The sequence below is a fragment of the Ascidiella aspersa genome, chromosome 1 (assembly GCF_963924565.1).
Source record: "Ascidiella aspersa chromosome 1, kaAscAspe10.2, whole genome shotgun sequence".
In the NCBI taxonomy this organism is placed as follows: Eukaryota; Metazoa; Chordata; class Ascidiacea; order Phlebobranchia; family Ascidiidae; genus Ascidiella; species Ascidiella aspersa.
This window is the reverse complement of record NC_139447.1, coordinates 13,321,626-13,339,243: the sequence shown is the minus strand read 5'-3', so window position 1 is coordinate 13,339,243 and position 17,618 is coordinate 13,321,626. Positions and strand designations below refer to the sequence as shown.

At 36.4% G+C, this 17,618-nt stretch overlaps 23 non-coding genes across 23 annotated transcripts; 3 read left to right on the top strand and 20 right to left on the bottom strand.

Annotated features, from left to right (window-relative positions):
- Window positions 1-249: 249 nt before the first annotated feature.
- Trnap-ugg (transfer RNA proline (anticodon UGG)) lies at window positions 250-321 on the bottom strand. Its single transcript has one exon. It is a non-coding gene; the product is annotated as a tRNA-Pro (tRNA).
- A 281-nt stretch (window positions 322-602) lies between these two features.
- Window positions 603-674, bottom strand: Trnap-agg (transfer RNA proline (anticodon AGG)). The gene has a single exon. It is a non-coding gene; the product is annotated as a tRNA-Pro (tRNA).
- Window positions 675-956: 282 nt separating this feature from the next.
- On the bottom strand, window positions 957-1,028 carry Trnap-ugg (transfer RNA proline (anticodon UGG)). Its single transcript has one exon. It is a non-coding gene; the product is annotated as a tRNA-Pro (tRNA).
- Window positions 1,029-1,977: 949 nt separating this feature from the next.
- On the bottom strand, window positions 1,978-2,049 carry Trnap-ugg (transfer RNA proline (anticodon UGG)). Its single transcript has one exon. It is a non-coding gene; the product is annotated as a tRNA-Pro (tRNA).
- A 331-nt stretch (window positions 2,050-2,380) lies between these two features.
- Trnap-ugg (transfer RNA proline (anticodon UGG)) lies at window positions 2,381-2,452 on the bottom strand. Its single transcript has one exon. It is a non-coding gene; the product is annotated as a tRNA-Pro (tRNA).
- Window positions 2,453-3,111: 659 nt separating this feature from the next.
- On the top strand, window positions 3,112-3,183 carry Trnad-guc (transfer RNA aspartic acid (anticodon GUC)). Its single transcript has one exon. It is a non-coding gene; the product is annotated as a tRNA-Asp (tRNA).
- Window positions 3,184-3,735: 552 nt separating this feature from the next.
- On the bottom strand, window positions 3,736-3,807 carry Trnap-ugg (transfer RNA proline (anticodon UGG)). Its single transcript has one exon. It is a non-coding gene; the product is annotated as a tRNA-Pro (tRNA).
- Window positions 3,808-4,468: 661 nt separating this feature from the next.
- Trnad-guc (transfer RNA aspartic acid (anticodon GUC)) lies at window positions 4,469-4,540 on the top strand. Its single transcript has one exon. It is a non-coding gene; the product is annotated as a tRNA-Asp (tRNA).
- Window positions 4,541-5,093: 553 nt separating this feature from the next.
- Window positions 5,094-5,165, bottom strand: Trnap-ugg (transfer RNA proline (anticodon UGG)). Its single transcript has one exon. It is a non-coding gene; the product is annotated as a tRNA-Pro (tRNA).
- Window positions 5,166-7,180: 2,015 nt separating this feature from the next.
- On the bottom strand, window positions 7,181-7,252 carry Trnap-ugg (transfer RNA proline (anticodon UGG)). The gene has a single exon. It is a non-coding gene; the product is annotated as a tRNA-Pro (tRNA).
- Window positions 7,253-7,536: 284 nt separating this feature from the next.
- Window positions 7,537-7,608, bottom strand: Trnap-ugg (transfer RNA proline (anticodon UGG)). Its single transcript has one exon. It is a non-coding gene; the product is annotated as a tRNA-Pro (tRNA).
- A 2,015-nt stretch (window positions 7,609-9,623) lies between these two features.
- Trnap-ugg (transfer RNA proline (anticodon UGG)) lies at window positions 9,624-9,695 on the bottom strand. Its single transcript has one exon. It is a non-coding gene; the product is annotated as a tRNA-Pro (tRNA).
- A 284-nt stretch (window positions 9,696-9,979) lies between these two features.
- On the bottom strand, window positions 9,980-10,051 carry Trnap-ugg (transfer RNA proline (anticodon UGG)). Its single transcript has one exon. It is a non-coding gene; the product is annotated as a tRNA-Pro (tRNA).
- A 282-nt stretch (window positions 10,052-10,333) lies between these two features.
- Trnap-ugg (transfer RNA proline (anticodon UGG)) lies at window positions 10,334-10,405 on the bottom strand. The gene has a single exon. It is a non-coding gene; the product is annotated as a tRNA-Pro (tRNA).
- Window positions 10,406-10,689: 284 nt separating this feature from the next.
- Window positions 10,690-10,761, bottom strand: Trnap-ugg (transfer RNA proline (anticodon UGG)). Its single transcript has one exon. It is a non-coding gene; the product is annotated as a tRNA-Pro (tRNA).
- A 282-nt stretch (window positions 10,762-11,043) lies between these two features.
- Window positions 11,044-11,115, bottom strand: Trnap-ugg (transfer RNA proline (anticodon UGG)). The gene has a single exon. It is a non-coding gene; the product is annotated as a tRNA-Pro (tRNA).
- Window positions 11,116-11,754: 639 nt separating this feature from the next.
- On the bottom strand, window positions 11,755-11,826 carry Trnap-ugg (transfer RNA proline (anticodon UGG)). Its single transcript has one exon. It is a non-coding gene; the product is annotated as a tRNA-Pro (tRNA).
- Window positions 11,827-12,108: 282 nt separating this feature from the next.
- Trnap-ugg (transfer RNA proline (anticodon UGG)) lies at window positions 12,109-12,180 on the bottom strand. The gene has a single exon. It is a non-coding gene; the product is annotated as a tRNA-Pro (tRNA).
- Window positions 12,181-12,463: 283 nt separating this feature from the next.
- Trnap-ugg (transfer RNA proline (anticodon UGG)) lies at window positions 12,464-12,535 on the bottom strand. Its single transcript has one exon. It is a non-coding gene; the product is annotated as a tRNA-Pro (tRNA).
- Window positions 12,536-12,817: 282 nt separating this feature from the next.
- Trnap-ugg (transfer RNA proline (anticodon UGG)) lies at window positions 12,818-12,889 on the bottom strand. The gene has a single exon. It is a non-coding gene; the product is annotated as a tRNA-Pro (tRNA).
- Window positions 12,890-14,600: 1,711 nt separating this feature from the next.
- Window positions 14,601-14,672, bottom strand: Trnap-ugg (transfer RNA proline (anticodon UGG)). The gene has a single exon. It is a non-coding gene; the product is annotated as a tRNA-Pro (tRNA).
- Window positions 14,673-15,622: 950 nt separating this feature from the next.
- On the bottom strand, window positions 15,623-15,694 carry Trnap-ugg (transfer RNA proline (anticodon UGG)). Its single transcript has one exon. It is a non-coding gene; the product is annotated as a tRNA-Pro (tRNA).
- A 1,029-nt stretch (window positions 15,695-16,723) lies between these two features.
- On the top strand, window positions 16,724-16,795 carry Trnad-guc (transfer RNA aspartic acid (anticodon GUC)). Its single transcript has one exon. It is a non-coding gene; the product is annotated as a tRNA-Asp (tRNA).
- Window positions 16,796-17,618: the final 823 nt, after the last annotated feature.

Below are 17,618 nucleotides of genomic sequence, written 5' to 3'. Positions count from 1 at the left end.
GTATCACCGACTGTCACGCGGGAGACCGGGATTCGATTCCCCGACGGGGAGGTTATTTTTTTGTCAAGTAAATTAATATTCTGCTTTGGTTTGAAACTTTGATTCGATTTAGGATTGACTACGAATACCTATCAATCCTCGTTAATTTCTTTAGTATTCTTCATATGAACCCCTGTTACAGTAAAAAAAAACAGACAAATGAAAATACAATTGACTAAAGTACCACCTTGCTTTTATTGTCAAAAACGAGGGCTCGTCCAGGATTTGAACCCGGGACCTCTCGCACCCAAAGCGAGAATCATACCCCTTGACTAACGAGCCAGCTGTCAAAATAGTTTATGAAGTTCTGATTTTCAATAAGTGTTACACTCATGTCATTTTTTTTCCATCCAAGTCGATAAAATGTTAGAAAAGTCTTATCAGTGGTGCTGTTTCATCCACTACCGCACATAAGACGGTTAATCATGAGACAATCAAGTGATTGAATGTCAATATACTTCTAAAGTATCTGCTGAATTGATTCGAAATTTTTTAAGCAAAACAATTAACAAAACCCCAAATAAACCCCGAATTAATACGTTGTTGATTTATTTAAAAGATTAGGGCTCGTCTGGGATTTGAACCCGGTACCTCTCGCACCCTAAGCGAGAATCATACCCCTAGACCAACGAGCCAGCTGTCAAAATAGTTAATGAAGTTCTGATTTTCAATTAGTGTTACACTCATGTCATTTTTTTTCTATCCAAGTCGATAAAATGTTAGAAAAGTCTTATCAGTGTTGCTGTTTCATCCACTACCGCACATAAGACGGTTAATCATGAGTTAATCAAGTGATTGAATGTCAATATACTTCTAAAGTCTATGCTGAATTGATTCGAAATTTTTTAAGCAAAACAATTAACAAAACTCGCAAATAATCCCCGAATTAATACCTTGTTGTTTTATTTAAAAGATTAGGGCTCGTCCGGGATTTGAACCCGGGACCTCTCGCACCCAAAGCGAGAATCATACCCCTAGACCAACGAGCCAGCTGGCAACATTAGTTAATGAGGTTACAATTTTCAATAAGTGTTACAGTCATGTCATTTTTTTTTCGATCCAAGTCGATAAAATGTTAGAAAAGTCTTATCAGTGTTGCTGTTTCATCCACTACCGCACATAAGACGGTTAATCATAAGACAATCAAGTGATTGAAAGTCAATATACTTCTAAAGTCTATGCTGAATTGATTCGAATTTTTTTAAGCAAAACAATTAACAAAACTCGCAAATAATCCCCGAAGTAATACCTTGTGATTTAGTTAAAAGATTAGGGCTCGTCCGGGATTGGAACCCGGGACATCTTGCACCCTAAGCGAGAATCATACCCCTAGACCAACGAGCCATTACGCTGTAACATATTGAATTAAGTTTTCTTTTCGATTAAATATTACAATCCTGTCTTTATTTAAAATACGTTTCAAATCTCTTGATAATCTTGTTTTTCAATTGCAAGTCAATTAACCCATTTTGAGAACATTGGTTTGTTAGGTTTGTTTTCGTTTTTAACGCTATTAAACACGATAGATCTAATTTAAGTTATTCAGAAAATTTAGTTGTTAAGCTGGGACAAATTATTCTTATTCAGCACAAGGAAAATGTTTGTTTTCAAAATTAGTGTGTTATAAATACATATGGTTCTTATTATGTCAAATCACAGTCGGGTTCCTCGTTAGTATAGTGGTCAGTATCCCCGCCTGACACGCTGGAGACCGGGGTTCGATTCCCCGGCGGGGAGGTTATTTTTTTGTCAAAGTAAATTAATATTCTGCTTAGGTTTGAAACTTTGATTTGATTTAGTAATGAGTACGAATACCTATCAATCCTCGTTATTTTCTTTAGTATTCTACATATGAACCCTTGTTACAGTAAAAAAAACAACAGACAAATGAAAATACAATTGACTAAAGTACTACCTTGCTTTTATTGTCAAAAACGAGGGCTCGTGCGGGATTCGAATCCGGGACCTCTCGCACCCAAAGCGAGAATCATACCCCTAGACCAACGAGCCAGCTGCCAAAATAGTTTATGAAGTTCTGATTTTCAATAAGTATAACGAGCCAGCTGCAAACACTAGTCAATGAGGTTCTGATTTTCAATAAGTGTTACAGTCATGTCATTTTTTCCATCCAAGTCGATAAAATGTTAGAAAAGTCTTATCAGTGTTGCTGTTTCATCCACTACCGCACATAAGACGGTTAATCATGAGTTAATCAAGTGATTGAATGTCAATATACTTCTAAAGTCTATGCTGAATTGATTCGAATTTTTTAAGCAAAACAATTAACAAAACTCGCAAATAATCCCCGAAGTAATACCTTGTTGATTTATTTAAAAGATTAGGGCTCGTCCGGGATTTGAACTCGGGACCTCTCGCACCCAAAGCGAGAATCATACCCCTAGACCAACGAGCCAGCTGGCAACATTATTTAATGAGGTTACAATTTTCAATAAGTGTTACAGTCATGTCATTTTTTTTGATCCAAGTCGATAAAATGTTAGAAAAGTCTTATCAGTGTTGCTGTTTCATCCACTACCGCACATAAGACGGTTAATCATGAGACAATCAAGTGATTGAAAGTCAATATACTTCTAAAGTCTATGCTGAATTGATTCGAATTTTTTTAAGCAAAACAATTAACAAAACTCGCAAATAATCCCCGAAGTAATACCTTGTTGATTTATTTAAAAGATTAGGGCTCGTCCGGGATTGGAATCCGGGACCTCTCGCACCCTAAGCGAGAATCATTCCCCTAGACCAACGAGCCATCAGGCTGCCACATATTGAATTAAGTTTTCTTTTCGATTAAATATCACACAATCGTGTCTTTATTTAATATCCGTTTCAAAACTCTTGATAATCTTGTTTTTCAATTGAGAACAATTGGTTTGTTAGGTTTGTTTTCGTTTTTTGAACGCTATTCTACACCATAGATCGAATTTAAGTTATTCAGAACATTTAGTTGTTAAGGTGGGACAAACTATTCTTATTCAGCACAAGGAAAATGTCCGTTTTCAAAATTAGTGTTTTATAAATACATATGGTTCTTATTATGTCAAATCACAGTCGGGTTCCTCGTTAGTATAGTGGTCAGTATTCCCGCCTGTCACGCGGGAGACCGGGGTTCGATTCCCCGACGGGGAGGTTATTTTTTTGTCAAATAAATTAAGATTCTGCTTTGGTTTGAAACTTTGATTTGATTTAGGATTGACTACGAATACCTATCAATCCTCGTTAATTTCTTTAGTATTCTTCATATGAACCCCTGTTACAGTAAAAAAAAACAGACAAATGAAAATACAATTGACTAAAGTACCACCTTGCTTTTATTGTCAAAAACGAGGGCTCGTCCGGGATTTGAATCCGGGACCTCTGGCACCCAAAGCGAGAATCATACCCCTAGACCAACAAGCCAGCTGTCAAAATAGTTAATGAAGTTCTGATTTTCAATTAGTGTTACACCCATGTCATTTTTTTTCTATCCAAGTCGATAAAATGTTAGAAAAGTCTTATCAGTGTTGCTGTTTAATCCACTACCGCACATAAGACGGTTAATCATGAGTTAATCAAGTGATTGAATGTCAATATACTTCTAAAGTCTATGCTGAATTGATTCGAAATTTTTTAAGCAAAACAATTAACAAAACTCGCAAATAATCCCCGAATTAATACCTTGTTGATTTATTTAAAAGATTAGGGCTCGTCCGGGATTTGAACCCGGGACCTCTCGCACCCAAAGCGAGAATCATACCCCTAGACCAACGAGCCAGCTGGCAACATTATTTAATGAGGTTACAATTTTCAATAAGTGTTACAGTCATGTCATTTTTTTTTCGATCCAAGTCGATAAAATGTTAGAAAAATCTTATCAGTGTTGCTGTTTCATCCACTACCGCACATAAGACGGTTAATCAAGAGACAATCAGGTGATTGAAAGTCAATATACTTCTAAAGTCTATGCTGAATTGATTCGAATTTTTTTAAGCAAAACAATTAACAAAACTCGCAAATAATCCCCGAAGTAATACCTTGTTGATTTATTTAAAAGATTAGGGCTCGTCCGGGATTGGAATCCGGGACCTCTCGCACCCTAAGCGAGAATCATTCCCCTAGACCAACGAGCCATCAGGCTGCCACATATTGAATTAAGTTTTCTTTTCGATTAAATATCACACAATCGTGTCTTTATTTAATATCCGTTTCAAAACTCTTGATAATCTTGTTTTTCAATTGAGAACAATTGGTTTGTTAGGTTTGTTTTCGTTTTTTGAACGCTATTCAACACCATAGATCGAATTTAAGTTATTCAGAACATTTAGTTGTTAAGGTGGGACAAACTATTCTTATTCAGCACAAGGAAAATGTCCGTTTACAAAATTAGTGTTTTATAAATACATATGGTTCTTATTATGTCAAATCACAGTCGGGTTCCTCGTTAGTATAGGGGTTAGTATCCCCGCCTGTCACGCGGGAGACCGGGGTTCGATTCCCCGACGGGGAGGTTATTTTTTTGTCAAATAAATTAATATTCTGCTTTGGTTTGAAACTTTGATTTGATTTAGGATTGACTACGAATACCTATCAATCCTCGTTAATTTATTTAGTAATCTTCATATGAACCCCTGTTACAGTAAAAAAAAACAGACAAATGAAAATACAATTGACTAAAGTACCACCTTGCTTTTATTGTCAAAAACGAGGGCTCGTCCGGGATTTGAATGCGGGACCGCTGGCACCCAAAGCGAGAATCATACCCCTAGACCAACGAGCCAGCTGTCAAAATAGTTAATGAAGTTCTGATTTTCAATTAGTGTTACACCCATGACATTTTTTTTTCTATCCAAGTCGATAAAATGTTAGAAAAGTCTTATCAGTGTTGCTGTTTCATCCACTACCGCACATAAGACGGTTAATCATGAGTTAATCAAGTGATTGAATGTCAATATACTTCTAAAGTCTATGCTGAATTGATTCGAAATTTTTCAAGCAAAACAATTAACAAAACTCGCAAATAATCCCCTAATTAATACCTTGTTGATTTATTTAAAAGATTAGGGCTCGTCCGGGATTTGAACCCGGGACCACTCGCACCCAAAGCGAGAATCATACCCCTAGACCAACGAGCCAGCTGGCAACATTAGTTAATGAGGTTACAATTTTCAATAAGTGTTACAGTCATGTCATTTTTTTTTCGATCCAAGTCGATAAAATGTTAGAAAAGTCTTATCAGTGTTGCTGTTTCATCCACTACCGCACATAAGACGGTTAATCATGAGACAATCAAGTGATTGAAAGTCAATATACTTCTAAAGTCTATGCTGAATTGATTCGAATTTTTTTAAGCAAAACAATTAACAAAACTCGCAAATAATCCCCGAAGTAATACCTTGTTGATTTATTTAAAAGCTTAGGGCTCGTCTGGGATTTGAACCCTTTACCTCTGGCACACTAAGCGAGAATCATACCCCTAGACCAACGAGCCAGCTGCCAACATTAGATAATGAGGTTACAATTTTCAATAAGTGTTACAGTCATGTCATTTTTTTTTCGATCCAAGTCGATAAAATGTTAGAAAAGTCTTATCAGTGTTGCTGTTTCATCCACTACCGCACATAAGACGATTAATCATGAGACAATCAAGTGATTGAAAGTCAATATACTTCTAAAGTCTATGCTCAATTGATTCGAATTTTTTTAAGCAAAACAATTAACAAAACTCGCAAATAATCCCCGAAGTAATACCTTGTTGATTTATTTAAAAGCTTAGGGCTCGTCTGGGATTTGAACCCGGTACCTCTGGCACACTAAGCGAGAATCATACCCCTAGACCAACGAGCCAGCTGCCAACATTAGATAATGAGGTTACAATTTTCAATAAGTGTTACAGTCATGTCATTTTTTTTTCGATCCAAGTCGATAAAATGTTAGAAAAGTCTTATCAGTGTTGCTGTTTCATTCACTACCGCACATAAGACGGTTAATCATGAGACAATTAAATGATTGAAAGTCAATATACTTCTAAAGTCTATGCTGAATTGATTCGAATTTTTTTAAGCAAAACAATTAACAAAACTCGCAAATAATCCCCGAAGTAATACCTTGTTGATTTATTTAAAAGATTAGGGCTCGTCCGGGATTGGAATCCGGGACCTCTCGCACCCTAAGCGAGAATCATTCCCCTAGACCAACGAGCCATCAGGCTGCCACATATTGAATTAAGTTTTCTTTTTGATTAAATATCACACAATCGTGTCTTTATTTAAAATCCGTTTCAAAATTCTTGATAATCTTGTTTTTCAATTGGAAGTCAATTAACCCATCTTGAGAACATTGGTTTGTTAGGTTTGTTTTCGTTTTTAGCGCTATTCAACACCATAGATCGAATTTAAGTTATTCAGAACATTTAGTTGTTAAGGTGGGACAAACTATTCTTATTCAGCACAAGGAAAATGTCCGTTTTCAAAATTAGTGTTTTATAAATACATATGGTTCTTATTATGTCAAATCACAGTCGGGTTCCTCGTTAGTATAGTGGTCAGTATCCACGCCTGTCACGCGGGAGACCGGGGTTCGATTCCCCGGCGGGGAGGTTATTTTTTTGTCAATTAAATTAATATTCTGCTTTGGTTTGAAACTTTGATTTGATTTAGTATTGACTGCGAATACCTATCAATCCTCGTTATTTTCTTTAGTATTCTTCATATGAACCCCTGTTACGGTAAAAAAAAACAGACAAATGAAAATACAATTGACTAAAGTACCAACTTGTTTTATTGTCAAAAACGAGGGCTCGTCCGGGATTTGAATCCGGGACCTCTCGCACCCAAAGCGAGAATCATACCCCTCAAACAACGAGCCAGCTGCCAAAATGGTTAACGAAGTTCTGATTTTCAATAAGTGTTACACTCATGTCATTTTTTTTTCTATCCAAGTCGATAAAATGTTAGAAAAGTCTTAACAGTGTTGCTGTTTCATCCACTACCACACATAAGACGGTTAATCATGAGTTAATCAAGTGATTGAATTTCAATAATCTTCTAAAGTCTATGCTGAATTGATTCGAAATTTTTTAAGCAAAACAATTAACAAAACTCGCAAATAATACCCTAATTAATAACTTGTTGATTTATTTAAAAGAGTAGGGCTCGTCCGGGATTTGAACCCGGGACCTCTCGCACCCAAAGCGAGAATCATACCCCTAGACCAACGAGCCAGCTGCCAACATTAGTTAATGAGGTTATCATTTTCAATAAGTGTTACAGTCATGTCATTTTTTTTTCGATTCAAGTCGATAAAATGTTAGAAAAGTCTTATCAGTGTTGCTGTTTCATCCACTACCGCACATAAGACGGTTAATCATGAGACAATCAAGTGATTGAATGTCAATATACTTCTAAAGTCTATGCTGAATTGATTCGAAATTTTTCAAGCAAAACAATTAACAAAACTCGCAAATAATCCCCTAATTAATACCTTGTTGATTTATTTAAAAGATTAGGGCTCGTCCGGGATTTGAACCCGGGACCACTCGCACCCAAAGCGAGAATCATACCCCTAGACCAACGAGCCAGCTGGCAACATTAGTTAATGAGGTTACAATTTTCAATAAGTGTTACAGTCATGTCATTTTTTTTTCGATCCAAGTCGATAAAATGTTAGAAAAGTCTTATCAGTGTTGCTGTTTCATCCACTACCGCACATAAGACGGTTAATCATGAGACAATCAAGTGATTGAAAGTCAATATACTTCTAAAGTCTATGCTGAATTGATTCGAATTTTTTTAAGCAAAACAATTAACAAAACTCGCAAATAATCCCCGAAGTAATACCTTGTTGATTTATTTAAAAGCTTAGGGCTCGTCTGGGATTTGAACCCTTTACCTCTGGCACACTAAGCGAGAATCATACCCCTAGACCAACGAGCCAGCTGCCAACATTAGATAATGAGGTTACAATTTTCAATAAGTGTTACAGTCATGTCATTTTTTTTTCGATCCAAGTCGATAAAATGTTAGAAAAGTCTTATCAGTGTTGCTGTTTCATCCACTACCGCACATAAGACGATTAATCATGAGACAATCAAGTGATTGAAAGTCAATATACTTCTAAAGTCTATGCTCAATTGATTCGAATTTTTTTAAGCAAAACAATTAACAAAACTCGCAAATAATCCCCGAAGTAATACCTTGTTGATTTATTTAAAAGCTTAGGGCTCGTCTGGGATTTGAACCCGGTACCTCTGGCACACTAAGCGAGAATCATACCCCTAGACCAACGAGCCAGCTGCCAACATTAGATAATGAGGTTACAATTTTCAATAAGTGTTACAGTCATGTCATTTTTTTTTCGATCCAAGTCGATAAAATGTTAGAAAAGTCTTATCAGTGTTGCTGTTTCATTCACTACCGCACATAAGACGGTTAATCATGAGACAATTAAATGATTGAAAGTCAATATACTTCTAAAGTCTATGCTGAATTGATTCGAATTTTTTTAAGCAAAACAATTAACAAAACTCGCAAATAATCCCCGAAGTAATACCTTGTTGATTTATTTAAAAGATTAGGGCTCGTCCGGGATTGGAATCCGGGACCTCTCGCACCCTAAGCGAGAATCATTCCCCTAGACCAACGAGCCATCAGGCTGCCACATATTGAATTAAGTTTTCTTTTTGATTAAATATCACACAATCGTGTCTTTATTTAAAATCCGTTTCAAAATTCTTGATAATCTTGTTTTTCAATTGGAAGTCAATTAACCCATCTTGAGAACATTGGTTTGTTAGGTTTGTTTTCGTTTTTAGCGCTATTCAACACCATAGATCGAATTTAAGTTATTCAGAACATTTAGTTGTTAAGGTGGGACAAACTATTCTTATTCAGCACAAGGAAAATGTCCGTTTTCAAAATTAGTGTTTTATAAATACATATGGTTCTTATTATGTCAAATCACAGTCGGGTTCCTCGTTAGTATAGTGGTCAGTATCCACGCCTGTCACGCGGGAGACCGGGGTTCGATTCCCCGGCGGGGAGGTTATTTTTTTGTCAATTAAATTAATATTCTGCTTTGGTTTGAAACTTTGATTTGATTTAGTATTGACTGCGAATACCTATCAATCCTCGTTATTTTCTTTAGTATTCTTCATATGAACCCCTGTTACGGTAAAAAAAAACAGACAAATGAAAATACAATTGACTAAAGTACCAACTTGTTTTATTGTCAAAAACGAGGGCTCGTCCGGGATTTGAATCCGGGACCTCTCGCACCCAAAGCGAGAATCATACCCCTCAAACAACGAGCCAGCTGCCAAAATGGTTAACGAAGTTCTGATTTTCAATAAGTGTTACACTCATGTCATTTTTTTTTCTATCCAAGTCGATAAAATGTTAGAAAAGTCTTAACAGTGTTGCTGTTTCATCCACTACCACACATAAGACGGTTAATCATGAGTTAATCAAGTGATTGAATTTCAATAATCTTCTAAAGTCTATGCTGAATTGATTCGAAATTTTTTAAGCAAAACAATTAACAAAACTCGCAAATAATACCCTAATTAATAACTTGTTGATTTATTTAAAAGAGTAGGGCTCGTCCGGGATTTGAACCCGGGACCTCTCGCACCCAAAGCGAGAATCATACCCCTAGACCAACGAGCCAGCTGCCAACATTAGTTAATGAGGTTATCATTTTCAATAAGTGTTACAGTCATGTCATTTTTTTTTCGATTCAAGTCGATAAAATGTTAGAAAAGTCTTATCAGTGTTGCTGTTTCATCCACTACCGCACATAAGACGGTTAATCATGAGACAATCAAGTGATTGAAAGTCAATATACTTCTAAAGTCTATGCTGAATTGATTCGAAATTTTTTAAGCAAAACAATTGACAAAACTCGCAAATAATCCCCGAAGTAATACCTTGTTGATTTTTTTAAAAGATTGGGGCTCGTCCGGGATTTGAACCCGGGACCTCTCGCACCCAAAGCGAGAATCATACCCCTAGACCAACGAGCCAGCTGTCAAAATAGTTAATGAAGTTCTGATTTTTAATAAGTGTTACACTCATGTCATTTTTTTTCCATCCAAGTCGATAAAATATTAGAAAAGTCTTATCAGTGTTGCTGTTTCATCCACTACCGCACATAAGACGGTTAATCATGAGTTAATCAAGTGATTGAATGTCAATATACTTCTAAAGTCTATGCTGAATTGATTCGAAATTTTTTAAGCAAAACAATTAACAAAACTCGCAAATAATACCCTAATTAATAACTTGTTGATTTATTTAAAAGAGTAGGGCTCGTCCGGGATTTGAACCCGGGACCTCTCGCACCCAAAGCGAGAATCATACCCCTAGACCAACGAGCCAGCTGCCAACATTAGTTAATGAGGTTATCATTTTCAATAAGTGTTACAGTCATGTCATTTTTTTTTCGATTCAAGTCGATAAAATGTTAGAAAAGTCTTATCAGTGTTGCTGTTTCATCCACTACCGCACATAAGACGGTTAATCATGAGACAATCAAGTGATTGAAAGTCAATATACTTCTAAAGTCTATGCTGAATTGATTCGAAATTTTTTAAGCAAAACAATTGACAAAACTCGCAAATAATCCCCGAAGTAATACCTTGTTGATTTATTTAAAAGATTGGGGCTCGTCCGGGATTTGAACCCGGGACCTCTCGCACCCAAAGCGAGAATCATACCCCTAGACCAACGAGCCAGCTGTCGAAATAGTTAATGAAGTTCTGATTTTCAATAAGTGTTACACTCATGTCATTTTTTTTCCATCCAAGTCGATAAAATATTAAAAAAGTCTTATCAGTGTTGCTGTTTCATCCACTACCGCACATAAGACGGTTAATCATGAGTTAATCAAGTGATTGAATGTCAATATACTTCTAAAGTCTATGCTGAATTGATTCGAAATTTTTTAAGCAAAACAATTAACAAAACTCGCAAATAATCACCGAAGTAATACCTTGTTGATTTATTTAAAAGATTAGGGCTCGTCCGGGATTTGAACCCGGGACCTCTCGCACCCAAAGCGAGAATCATACCCCTAGACCAACGAGCCAGCTGCCAACATTAGTTAATGAGGTTATCATTTTCAATAAGTGTTACACTCATGTCATTTTTTTTCCATCCAAGTCGATAAAATGTTAGAAAAGTCTAATCAGTGTTGCTGTTTCATCCACTACCGCACATAAGACGGTTAATCGTGAGACAATCAAGTGATTGAATGTCAATATACTTCTAAAGTCTATGCTGAATTGTTTCGAAATTTTTTAAGCAAAACAATTAACAAAACTCGCAAATAATCCCCGAAGTAATACCTTGTTGATTTATTTAAAAGCTTAGGGCTCGTCTGGGATTTGAACCCGGTACCTCTGGCACACTAAGCGAGAATCATACCCCTAGACCAACGAGCCAGCTGCCAACATTAGATAATGAGGTTACAATTTTCAATAAGTGTTACAGTCATGTCATTTTTTTTTCGATCCAAGTCGATAAAATGTTAGAAAAGTCTTATCAGTGTTGCTGTTTCATCCACTACCGCACATAAGACGGTTAATCATGAGACAATCAAGTGATTGAAAGTCAATATACTTCTAAAGTCTATGCTGAATTGATTCGAAATTTTTTAAGCAAAACAATTGACAAAACTCGCAAATAATCCCCGAAGTAATACCTTGTTGATTTATTTAAAAGATTGGGGCTCGTCCGGGATTTGAACCCGGGACCTCTCGCACCCAAAGCGAGAATCATACCCCTAGACCAACGAGCCAGCTGTCAAAATAGTTAATGAAGTTCTGATTTTCAATAAGTGTTACACTCATGTCATTTTTTTTCCATCCAAGTCGATAAAATATTAGAAAAGTCTTATCAGTGTTGCTGTTTCATCCACTACCGCACATAAGACGGTTAATCATGAGTTAATCAAGTGATTGAATGTCAATATACTTCTAAAGTCTATGCTGAATTGATTCGAAATTTTTTAAGCAAAACAATTAACAAAACTCGCAAATAATACCCTAATTAATAACTTGTTGATTTATTTAAAAGAGTAGGGCTCGTCCGGGATTTGAACCCGGGACCTCTCGCACCCAAAGCGAGAATCATACCCCTAGACCAACGAGCCAGCTGCCAACATTAGTTAATGAGGTTATCATTTTCAATAAGTGTTACAGTCATGTCATTTTTTTTCGATTCAAGTCGATAAAATGTTAGAAAAGTCTTATCAGTGTTGCTGTTTCATCCACTACCGCATATAAGACGGTTAATCATGAGACAATCAAGTGATTGAAAGTCAATATACTTCTAAAGTCTATGCTGAATTGATTCGAAATTTTTTAAGCAAAACAATTGACAAAACTCGCAAATAATCCCCGAAGTAATACCTTGTTGATTTATTTAATAGATTGGGGCTCGTCCGGGATTTGAACCCGGGACCTCTCGCACCCAAAGCGAGAATCATACCCCTAGACCAACGAGCCAGCTGTCAAAATAGTTAATGAAGTTCTGATTTTCAATAAGTGTTACACTCATGTCATTTTTTTTCCATCCAAGTCGATAAAATATTAGAAAAGTCTTATCAGTGTTGCTGTTTCATCCACTACCGCACATAAGACGGTTAATCATGAGTTAATCAAGTGATTGAATGTCAATATACTTCTAAAGTCTATGCTGAATTGATTCGAAATTTTTTAAGCAAAACAATTAACAAAACTCGCAAATAATCCCCGAAGTAATACCTTGTTGATTTATTTAAAAGATTAGGGCTCGTCCGGGATTTGAACCCCGGACCTCTCGCACCCAAAGCGAGAATCATACCCCTAGACCAACGAGCCAGCTGCCAACATTAGTTAATGAGGTTATCATTTTCAATAAGTGTTACACTCATGTCATTTTTTTTTCATCCAAGTCGATAAAATATTAGAAAAGTCTAATCAGTGTTGCTGTTTCATCCACTACCGCACATAAGACGGTTAATCGTGAGACAATCAAGTGATTGAATGTCAATATACTTCTAAAGTCTATGCTGAATTGTTTCGAAATTTTTTAAGCAAAACAATTAACAAAACTCGCAAATAATCCCCGAAGTAATACCTTGTTGATTTATTTAAAAGCTTAGGGCTCGTCTGGGATTTGAACCCGGCACCTCTGGCACACTAAGCGAGAATCATACCCCTAGACCAACGAGCCAGCTGCCAACATTAGATAATGAGGTTACAATTTTCAATAAGTGTTACAGTCATGTCATTTTTTTTTCGATCCAAGTCGGTAAAATGTTAGAAAAGTCTTATCAGTGTTGCTGTTTCATCCACTACCGCACATAAGACGGTTAATCATGAGACAATTAAGTGATTGAAAGTCAATATACTTCTAAAGTCTATGCTGAATTGATTCGAATTTTTTTAAGCAAAACAATTAACAAAACTCGCAAATAATCCCCGAAGTAATACCTTGTTGATTTATTTAAAAGATTAGGGCTCGTCCGGGATTGGAATCCGGGACCTCTCGCACCCTAAGCGAGAATCATTCCCCTAGACCAACGAGCCATCAGGCTGCCACATATTGAATTAAGTTTTCTTTTTGATTAAATATCACACAATCGTGTCTTTATTTAAAATCCGTTTCAAAATTCTTGATAATCTTGTTTTTCAATTGGAAGTCAATTAACCCATCTTGAGAACATTGGTTTGTTAGGTTTGTTTTCGTTTTTAACGCTATTCAACACCATAGATCGAATTTAAGTTATTCAGAACATTTAGTTGTTAAGGTGGGACAAACTATTCTTATTCAGCACAAGGAAAATGTCCGTTTTCAAAATTAGTGTTTTATAAATACATATGGTTCTTATTATGTCAAATCACAGTCGGGTTCCTCGTTAGTATAGTGGTCAGTATCCACGCCTGTCACGCGGGAGACCGGGGTTCGATTCCCCGGCGGGGAGGTTATTTTTTTGTCAATTAAATTAATATTCTGCTTTGGTTTGAAACTTTGATTTGATTTAGTATTGACTACGAATACCTATCAATCCTCGTTATTTTCTATAGTATTCTTCATATGAACCCCGGTTACGGTAAAAAAAAAACAGACAAATAAAAATACAATTGATTAAAGTACCACCTTGTTTTATTGTCAAAAAAGAGGGCTCGTCCGGGATTTGAATCCGGGACCTCTCGCACCCAAAGCGAGAATCATACCCCTCAAACAACGAGCCAGCTGCCAAAATAGTTTATGACGTTCTGATTTTCAATAAGTGTAACGAGCCAGCTGCAAACACTAGTTAATGAGGTTCTGATTTTCAATAAGTGTTACAGTCATGTCATTTTTTTTTCGATCCAAGTCGATAAAATGTTAGAAAAGTCTTATCAGTGTTGCTGTTTTGTCCACTACCGCACATAAGACGGTTAATCATGAGACAATCAAGTGATTGAAAGTCAATATACTTCTAAAGTCTATGCTGAATTGATTCGAATTTTTTTAAGCAAAACAATTAACAAAACTCGCAAATAATCCCCGAAGTAATACCTTGTTGATTTATTTAAAAGATTAGGGCTCGTCCGGGATTTGAACCCGGGACCTCTCGCACCCAAAGCGAGAATCATACCCCTAGACCAACGAGCCAGCTGCCAACATTAGTTAATGAGGTTATCATTTTCAATAAGTGTTACAGTCATGTCATTTTTTTTTTCGATTCAAGTCGATAAAATGTTAGAAAAGTCTTATCAGTGTTGCTGTTTCGTCCACTACCGCACATAAGACGGTTGATCATGAGACAATCAAGTGATTGAAAGTCAATATACTTCTAAAGTCTATACTGAATTGATTCGAATTTTTTAAGCAAAACAATTAACAAAACTCGCAAATAATCCCCGAAGTAATACCTTGTTGATTTATTTAAAAGATTAGGGCTCGTCCGGGATTGGAATCCAGGACCTCTCGCACCCTAAGCGAGAATCATTCCCCTAGACCAACGAGCCATCAGGCTGCCACATATTGAATTACGTTTTCTTTTCGATTGAATATCACACAATCGTGTCTTTATTTAAAATCCGTTTCAAAACTCTTGATAATCTTGTTTTTCAATTGTAAGTCAACTAACCCATTTGGAGAACATTGGTTTGTTAGTTTTGTTTTCGTTTTTTGAACGCAATTCAACACCATAGATCGAATTTAAGTTATTCAGAACATTTAGTTGTTAAGGTGGGACAAACTATTCTTATTCAGCACAAGGAAAATGTCCGTTTTCAAAATTAGTGTTTTATAAATACATATGGTTCTTATTATGTCAAATCACAGTCGGGTTCCTCGTTAGTATACTGGTCAGTATCCCCGCCTGTCACGCGGGAGACCGGGGTTCGATTCCCCGACGGGGAGGTTAATTTTTTGTCAAATAAATTAAGATTCTGCTTTGGTTTGAAACTTTGATTTGATTTAGGATTGTCTTCGAATACCTATCAATCCTCGTTGATTTCTTTAGTATTCTTCATATGAACCCCTGTTACAGTAAAAAAAACAGACAAATGAAAATACAATTGACTAAAGTACCACCTTGCTTTTATTGTGAAAAACGAGGGCTCGTCCGGGATTTGAACCCGGGACCTCTCGCACCCAAAGCGAGAATCATACCCCTAGACCAACGAGCCTGCTGTCAAAATGGTTAACGAAGTTCTGATTTTCAATAAGTGTTACATTCATGTCATTTTTTTCCATCCAAGTCGATAAAATGTTAGAAAAGTCTTATCAGTGTTGCTGTTTCATCCACTACCGCACATAAGACGGTTAATCATGAGACAATCAAGTGATTGAATGTCAATATACTTCTAAAGTCTCTGCTGAATTGATTCGAAATTTTTTAAGCAAAACAATTAACAAAACTCGCAAATAATCCCCGAAGTAATACCTTGTTGATTTATTTAAAAGATTAGGGCTCGTCCGGGATTGGAATCCGGGACCTCTCGCACCCAAAGCGAGAATCATACCCCTAGACCAACGAGCCAGCTGTCAAAATAGTTAATGAAGTTCTGATTTTCAATAAGTGTTACATTCATGTCATTTTTTTCCATCCAAGTCGATAAAATGTTAGAAAAGTCTTATCAGTGTTGCTGTTTCATCCACTACCGCACATAAGACGGTTAATCATGAGACAATCAAGTGATTGAATGTCAATATACTTCTAAAGTCTCTGCTGAATTGATTCGAAATTTTTTAAGCAAAACAATTAACAAAACTCGCAAATAATCCCCGAAGTAATACCTTGTTGATTTATTTAAAAGATTAGGGCTCGTCCGGGATTGGAATCCGGGACCTCTCGCACCCTAAGCGAGAATCATTCCCCTAGACCAACGAGCCATAAGGCTGCCACATATTGAATTAAGTTTTCTTTTTGATTAAATATCACACAATCGTGTCTTTATTTAAAATCCGTTTCAAAATTCTTGATAATCTTGTTTTTCAATTGGAAGTCAACTAACCCATTTTGAGAACATTGGTTTGTTAGGTTTGATTTCGTTTTTAACGCTATTCAACACCATAGATCGAATTTAAGTTATTCAGAACATTTAGTTGTTAAGGTGGGACAAACTATTCTTATTCAGCACAAGGAAAATGTCCGTTTTCAAAATTAGTGTTTTATAAATACATATGGTTCTTATTATGTCAAATCACAGTCGGGTTCCTCGTTAGTATAGTGGTCAGTATCCCCGCCTGTCACGCGGGAGACCGGGGTTCGATTCCCCGACGGGGAGGTTACTTTTTTGTCAAGTAAATTGATATTCTGCTTTGGTTTGAAACTTTGATTTGATTTAGTATTGACTACGAATACCTATCAATCCTCGTTATTTTCTTTAGTCTTCTACATAGGAACCCCTGTTACAGTAAAAAAAAACAGACAAATGAAAATACAATTGACTAAAGTACTACCACCTTGCTTTTGTTGTCAAAAACGAGGGCTCGTCCGGGATTTGAACCCGGGACCTCTCGCACCCAAAGCGAGAAGCATACCCCTTGACCAACGAGCCAGCTGTCAAAAGAGTTTATGAAGTTCTGATTTTCAATAAGTGTTACACTCATGTCATTTTTTTCCATCCAAGTCGATAAAATGTTAGAAAAGTCTTATCAGTGTTGCTGTTTCATCCACTACCGCACATAAGACGGTTAATCATGAGTTAATCAAGTGATTGAATGTCAATAATCTTCCAAAGTCTATGCTGAATTGATTCGAAATTTTTTAAGCAAAACAATTAACAAAACTCGCAAATAATCCACGAATTAATACCTTGTTGATTTATTTAAAAGATTAGGGCTCGTCCGGGATTTGAACCCGGGACCTCTCGCACCCAAAGCGAGAATCATACCCCTAGACCAACTTTCAGCAAGTGTTACATTCATGTCATTTTTTTTTTCGATTCAAGTCGATAAAATGTTAGAAAAGTCTTATCAGTGTTGCTGTTTCATCCACTACCGCACATAAGACGGTTAATCATGAGACAATCAAGTGATTGAAAGTCAATATACTTCTAAAGTCTATGCTGAATTGATTCGAAATTTTTTAAGCAAAACAATTAACAA